Source organism: Herpailurus yagouaroundi, unplaced genomic scaffold (genome assembly GCF_014898765.1).
Source record: "Herpailurus yagouaroundi ecotype Mexico unplaced genomic scaffold, PumYag 166, whole genome shotgun sequence".
NCBI lineage: Eukaryota > Metazoa > Chordata > Mammalia > Carnivora > Felidae > Herpailurus > Herpailurus yagouaroundi.
The window spans coordinates 18,160,538-18,168,509 of NW_024412407.1; positions in this window are offsets into that span (position 1 = coordinate 18,160,538).

Consider the following 7,972-nt stretch of genomic DNA (forward strand, 5'->3'; position numbering starts at 1 on the left):
AGTATACAAAGTCAACCTGCAAAAATCAGTTGCATTTCTATACACTAACAATAAACAATCTGAAAAGGAAATTACAAAAATATTTCCACTTATAATAGCATCAAAAAGAAAAAATACTTATCAGGGCACCTACGTGGTTCAGTTGGTTAAGTGTCATACTTCAGCTCAGATCATGATCTCACAGTTTGTGAGTCTGAGCCCTGTATTGGGCTCTCTGCTATCAGCATAGAGCCTGCCTCTGATCCTTTGTCTCCCTCTCTCTGCCCCTCCCCTGCTTGTACATGCATGTGCTTTTTCTTTCTCTTAAAAAAATCAACACTAAAAAAAATAATAAAGTAGTCATGAACTAAGTTAATCAGTGAAGTGAAAGACCTGTAATAAAAACTGCAAAACATTGTTGAAAGAAATTAAAGAAGATATAAATAAATAGAAATACATCCCATGTTCATGGATTGGAAGACTTAATATTGTTAAGATGTCAATACTACCAAAGTGATCTACAAATTCAATGCAATCCCGACTAAAATCCCAATTTTTCAGAAATAGAAAAACCCATCCTAAAACTCATCTGAAATCATAAAGGACCCCAAATAGCTAAACCAATCTTGAAACCTTGAAAGCTGAAGGACCCAAATTTCCTGATTCCAAAATTTACTACAAGGTTACAGTAATCAAAACAGTGTAGTACTGGCATAAAGACAGACATATAGACCAGTGAAATAGAAATGACAGCACAGAAATGAACCCTCACGTATTGGGTCAACTGATTTTTGACAAGAGTGTCAAGACCATTCAATAGGAAAATGACAACCTTTACAACAAATGGTGCTGGGAAAACTAGATATCCACACGCAAAAGAATTAAGTTGGACCCTTTCCTAACACCATATGCAGAAAACTCAAAATGGATCAAAAATTTAAATTTAAGAGGCGCCTGGGTGGCTCAGTCAGTTGAGCATCCGACTTCAGCTCAGGTCATGATCTCGCAGTCCGTATGTTTGAGCCCCGCGTCAGGTCCTGTGCTGACAGCTCAGAGCTTGGAGCCTGCTTCGGATTCTGTGTCTCCCTCTCTCTGCCCCACCCCTGCTCATGCTCTGTCTCTCTCACTGTCAAAAATGAATAAATGTTAAAAAAATGTTTTTTTAATTTAAATTTAAGACCTAAACCTATAAAACTCTTAGGAAGAAAACATAGGGCAAATCTTCATGACATTGGGTTTAGCAATGGTTTCTTGGCTATGACAACGAAGGCATAGGCAACAAAAGAAGACATAGGCAAATTGGACTTCATAAGAAATTAAAACATTTTCTGTATCAAAAGACAATATCAACAGGGGCGCCTGGGTGGCGCAGTCGGTTAAGCGTCCGACTTCAGCCAGGTCACGATCTCGCGGTCCGTGAGTTCGAGTCCCGCGTCAGGCTCTGGGCTGATGGCTCGGAGCCTGGAGCCTGTTTCCGATTCTGTGTCTCCCTCTCTCTCTGACCCTCCCCCGTTCATGCTCTGTCTCTCTCTGTCCCAAAAATAAATAAACGTTGAAAAAAAAAATTAAAAAAAAAAAAAAAAAAAAGACAATATCAACAGAGTAAAAAGGCAACCTTGAGAATAGGAGAAAATATTTGCAAATCATGTATCTGATAAAGGATTAATATAATATATAAGGAATCTCTAAAACTCAGCAACAAAAAACAAACAACCTGATTCTAAAGAATTTAAATAGATATTTTTCCAAAGAAGATACACAGGTGGTCAATAAGCACATGAAAAGATGCTCAGTTTCACTAATCTTCAGGAAAATGCAAATCAAAACTACAATGAGATACCAACTCACATCCATTACAATGGCTACTATCAAAAAGGCAGAAAATAACAAATGTTGGTTAAGACGTGGAGAAATTGGAAATCTCATGCACTGTTGTTGAGATTGTAAAATAATATAGTTGGATAATAGTATAGTCGTTCCTCAAAGAATTAAAAACAGAATTATCATATGGTTTAGCAATTCTACTTTTGGGTGTATACCCCCCAAAATTGAAAACGGGATCTTTTTTTTTTTAAGTTTTATTTATTTATTTTGAGAGAGAGTGAGAGATAGAAGAGAGAGAGAAAATGAGTGGGGGAAGGCAAAGAGAGGAGAGAGAATTCCAAGCCAGCTCCACACCAGCAGTACAGAGCTCCACTTGGGGCTTGAACTCACAAACTGTGAGATCATGATCTGAGCTGAAACCAAGAGTTGAATACTTAACCTACTGAGCCACCCAGGTGCCCGGAAAACAGGGTCTTGAAGAGATAGTTGTATACCATCTTCATAGCAGCACTCTTCACAATTGATAAGACACAAAGCAACCCAAATATCTGTTGATAAGCTAAATGTGGTATATACATACAATAGAATATTGTTCAGCCTTACAAAGGAAGAAAAATTTCACATATTCTACAACATGAATGAACTTTGAGGATATTACACATGTTAAATAAGGCAGTCACAAAAAGATAAATACTGTATGATTCTACTTGCATGAGATACCTAGAGTAGTCAAAATCATAGAGACAGAAAATAGAATGGTGGTTCCCAGGGGCTGGGGGGAGGGGAGAATGGAAACTTATTTGTCAATGGGTCGAGTTTCAGTTTTACAACACAAAAAGAGTTACAGAGATTGATAGTGATGATTTGTACAACATAATAAAGGTATTTATTATCATTCAATTGTACACTTACAAGCATTAACATAACACTCGTTATGTTATATGTATTTTACCACAATAAAAATATTGGCAAAAAGAACTTCACAGGTGATTTTCATGCCCTCCAAGGACTAAAAACTATTAGACTTAATTCTCATCATATAGAGATCCAGGCTGCACACGAATCACTGAAATATAAAGCAGAAATTGATGTGTGTCTTAAGATGTACTGGCAACATATTAGAGGAATTGAGAGGAGGAAAATACTATTTTCTGTTAATGGAATCAGGGCAAAGTCCATAGAAGAGTACAGGACAATGAATCTGGAATTCGAACTCAAAAGACCCGGTTTCCTTGCACCTCCACCACTTACTATGACATGTGACACTGATTAAGCCTCATAACTGCTCAGGCCCATTTTTTCATAAGTAAATGAGGAGAACTGACATCTATGTCACAGGATTATCATGAAGACTTTAAACAATGAAGAGAGATGAAACATGCACAAAGAGTGATACTAGATCAGAGCTCGCAATCAATAAATGATAATTATGTCTGAACCTGAGCTGGCATTGAGTCAGGCCTTGAAGGATGGGTAGGATTTAAACATTCAGAGATGAGGGGGGAAGAGAATTTGGATAGAAAAAATAAAGAGCATTTATGGCCTGTATGGTTTTATAGCTATTTATATGCACACATCATAAAAAATATTTTGGAACCTTTAAAGCCAAACAGGATATGGCTCTTGAGTTCAAGAAGCTAACAGTTACCTCAGTAATTTGTCAAACTAATATAGGCACTTTTTCTTTTTTCTTTTTTTAATTTTTAATGTTTATTTTTGAGAGAGAGAGAGAGAGGTAGACAGAGAGAGACAGAGAGACAGAGTGCAAGTGCGGGAGAGGCAGAGAGAGAGGGAGGCACAGAATCCAAAGCAGACTGAGCAGTCAGCACAGAGCCCGATGTAGGGCTCAAACCCATGAACTGCAAAATCGTGACCTGAGCCCAAGTCAGATGCTTAACCGACTGAGCCATCCAGGGATCCCAACACTTTTTCTTTTCATATTCCTAATGTGCTACATGTGTTTTAATAGGTGTTTTTCTACCTTAACATTTTACGTTATAAAAGTAATTGATGCTCATAAAAGTCCAAAAAGGAAAAAGTTATATAAAAATAATATAAAATAAAAAATACATAAAATAAAAATCACTCCTCCCACTTTCTTTCTAATTTCTGTCATCAGAGGTAACTGTGATTAACATTGTGGTATGTCTCCAATCATTTTTTATGCATGTACAAACACATGACATCTATATCTATAAATGTCTCTATATATGTACATGTATATACATATACACTCTATATATTCTTTTTTGGTCTTTAAATGAAATCATACTTAGCCTACTGTTCTGGAAATTTCTTTTTATCCACATAACAGAGTGTTAATATCTTTCTATGCTAGTATGTATAAAGCAACCTCATTCTATGTAATAGCAGCATAGGATTCCATTTTATGAATGTTCCCTCATTAATTTAACCAGTCCTCTATTGATGCATTTGGATTATTTCCATTGCAAATAATACTGGAATGAATAACTTTTTTTTAATGTTTATGTAATTTTGAGAGAGAAAGAGACAGAGAGAAAGGGACAGAGCATGAATAGGGGAGGGTCAGAGAGAGAGGGAGACACAGAATCAGAAGAAGGCTTCAGGCTCCGAGCCGTCAGCACAGAACCCGTCGCAGCCCAAACCCATGAACCTTAAGATCACAACCTGAATCTCATGGTTCATGAGTTCAAGGCCCTCAGAGGCTCTGTGCTGACGGCTCGGAGACTGACGCCTGCTTCAGATTCTGTGTCTCCCTCTTTCTCTGCCCCTCCCCCACTCACACTCTGTGTCTCTCTCTGTCTCAAAAATAAATTCACATTTAAAAATTAAAAAAAAAAAAGAGCTGGATACCCAACAAACTGGGCCACCCAGGCACCCCTGCATTCTATGTATTTTTTTTATTTTTTATTTTTTAAAGTTTTTATTTATCTTTGAGACAGAGACAGAGCATGAGCAGGGGAGGGGCAGAGAGAGAGGGAGACACAGAATCTGAAGCAAGCTCCAGGCTCTGAGCTGTCAGCACAGAGCCTGACGCGGGGCTTGAACTCACAGACTGTGAGATCATGACCTGAGCTGAAGTTGGATGCTTAACTGACTGAGCCACCCAGGCGCCCCTCTATTTTTTTAATTTTATTTTGAGATACAGAGAGAGAAACAGCAGTGGAGGGGCAGAGAGAGAGGGAGAGAGAAAGAATTCCAAGCAGGCTCCATACTGTCAGTGCTGAGCCAGGTGCGGGACTCAAACTCACAAATCGTGAGATCACGACCTGAGCCAAAACCAAGAGTCAGACGCTTAACAGAGCCACCCAGGCACCCCAAGAATTCAAATTCTTAAAAATATATATTAAAATTTTTAAAATTAACTATAAGCAAAATATTAAATTCTTCTAGATTCCTGGATATTTTGTTCCCAAAGCTCTTAGAAATGGCAACCCAGCATGTTTCTCTGACTTTCTGTACCATGTGTCTGCTTTCTCTCTTACCTGTTGATGATGTGGCATGCTGACCTTCAGTAATGATTTAAATTATTAGAACAGAGGTTTTCCCAGGAAGTGGACTCTATGGCAGGAGGATCAATTTCTTATTGACATTTAGAAAAACAAATTTTCATAGAAGAAAAATATATTGATTAAGCTGATTGCAATCTAATCATGTAGGATTTGACTCTTGAATACTTTTGGCATGCAACTGCTTCTAACTCAGTGTAGGTACTTCCAAATCCATAGGGCTTAAACCATGATTTCTCTTGGTCTCCAATACCTGACACTTGCTTTTTCCTTTAACAGGATTCATGTATGACTTTTATTCAATCACAGACATGACTCTTGTAATCATGTCTTTCCCCACCACCCCAAGTACCATCTCTAAGAACTTATTCCTGATATTGCCCCTGGTTCAGTACTCTTTCCACTCTCCAATTCTCCATCTTAATCCTGATGATAATTCAACTTTACTTCCTCAAAGACACTTTTTCTCACTTCCAGTTTAGATCAGATTCTCTTGCCATACATGAGTAGGCTCACAGTACTTTTTTTTCTTTTATTTCTCACAGTTCATAATTATATTTGTGTGGTTATTTGGAAAGGCTGCCTCCCACATTCCATGAGCGACAGTTTCTGGTTTCTGCATTAGCTTATCATTTTATTGTCAGAGACTGATATTTAGTAGAGACTCAGTATTTGTTGAATGAATGAATGAATGAATGAAGTCCAAGCTCAAATCCCATCCTCTCCAAAAAGACATTCCTAACCTCTTCAGCTACAGTGATAAATCCCTCTCATGATTTTGAGGCACTTATTGATGGTACCACTCATTTTCCCCATGAAATCATAGATTCATAGAGTTCTATAGGAATTTAGAGGTAGCAATCTTTATATTGTAAATAATGTAATTCATTGAAATAAAATTTTTGCTTTTATTTTTGTGAATACCATCATTAGTGATGGAGGGTTGACTTCTGAAATATTTTGAACAATCTTTGGATTATTTGTATGTGTAGAGATTTTTTCTCATGTTTAGCACAAATCTGTTTTGTGATTTTCACAACAAATTTGGTTCGTAGGCATAAACAAATGAGACCATTCGTTCTTCTAAAGATGGTCCTTCAGATAGTCAAAGATTGCTCTCTTGCACAATCAAAACACAACTCCTCCTTCAATTATTGCTATTATGCTGTGGTTTTCAGCCTCTTTCATCAGCCTGATTTATTCTCTTATGAATTTATTCGAGTTTGTCAATGTCCTTCTTAAAATAAAATTAATTTTGTTAACAGTAATTTTATTTTTTCAAAGTTTGCTATTCAAATGTCATGAGATAGTATAAGACTTTAAAATTTCTATAAATTTAGAGGTTCCTTTTTCTAAAAATAAATTTGTGACAATTCGTTAGGTCTTTAAGTTCAAAAATTTGAAAAGTTAATTTTAATTTAGTAACAGACACCTTTTCCTAGAAGCTGTCAAATGGTTATTGGAAGATTGCTTAGATCACATAACCAGTTCTATTCTTATAGCTTAAAATTATCTGACTTGCTCTGACCACTTGCTAGTTGAACTTAAAAAGGTTTTAAACAAATAAGTAACCAAATACTGTGCTTGTTTTGGTGTGAGGAAAAAATTTAGTCCTATGGCTATTATCTGCTAAGGAACCAAACCCAAGGTTTAATAATAATAATCAGCTCTTTTTTGCGCTCAACAAAATGTTTTGATGTGGTTGGTACCAGCCTCTGATGAGGGTATTAGCCTTCATTTAAAAAACAATCATTAGTTGGAGTTAGCATTAGAAACGTTACTAAATTGCTGATAATATCCGTCATTACCAGGTAAAAATTGACATTTTCAGTCCCTTACATATGATTTATCATCAATGCAAAGAATATTATAAGAAATTGTAAAGTTGCTCGATAGTTAAGTCTCAAAAGAAGGCAATAAATGTTACCAAAGAAAAAGTAGCAAATAGAATGATACAGAAATAAGTCAGAAGAGGTAAGGAGGGCTTGAGCTCCTCTACTTCTGAAATGGTTTTACTATCTGGCACATAGTTATGATCTTTAAATGTTTGCTAAATGAATAAAAATGTTCAGGCACTAGGGATAATTCTACAGTGGGGACAATATACTATAAGGAAGGTGGCTGGCTTAACCAGAGTATCTGGTAACTTATTTTCAATTTCAATTTTTCTATATTTTCAGTTTCATTATTTTTGAGAACTCAGTGTGAGTTTAACATAGTACTATAGTCGTTAAAAAAATACTCAAATACTTTTTAACATTGTGTAATTCAATCTAGTATAATCCAAATTTATGTATTATATTTTTCACTAGTTACTTTTAATATAAAAAAAAGAAGGAAGAGAAAAAGTTTTAAACGTTCAAAGATGGGATGTTCCTTGAATAAATTGCGCTAGAGCCATATGTACAAATTTGTAGAAATTAATTTATTGACGTAAAAAGATGTTCATGATATTGAGTAAAGAAGAGCTAGTTACAAAATAATATTTAAGGAATAACAACAAAATACACAAGAGTGAGAGACTGGAAGGGGATACAGTAACATGTCAGACAGCTCTGGGTAGTGGTTTTTTATTTCTTTTCCTTTTTCTCTTCCTTCCTTTCCTCATTTCTCTCCTTTCCTTCCTTCCTTCCTTCCTTCCTTCCTTCCTTCCTTCCTTCCTTCCTTCCTTCCTTCCT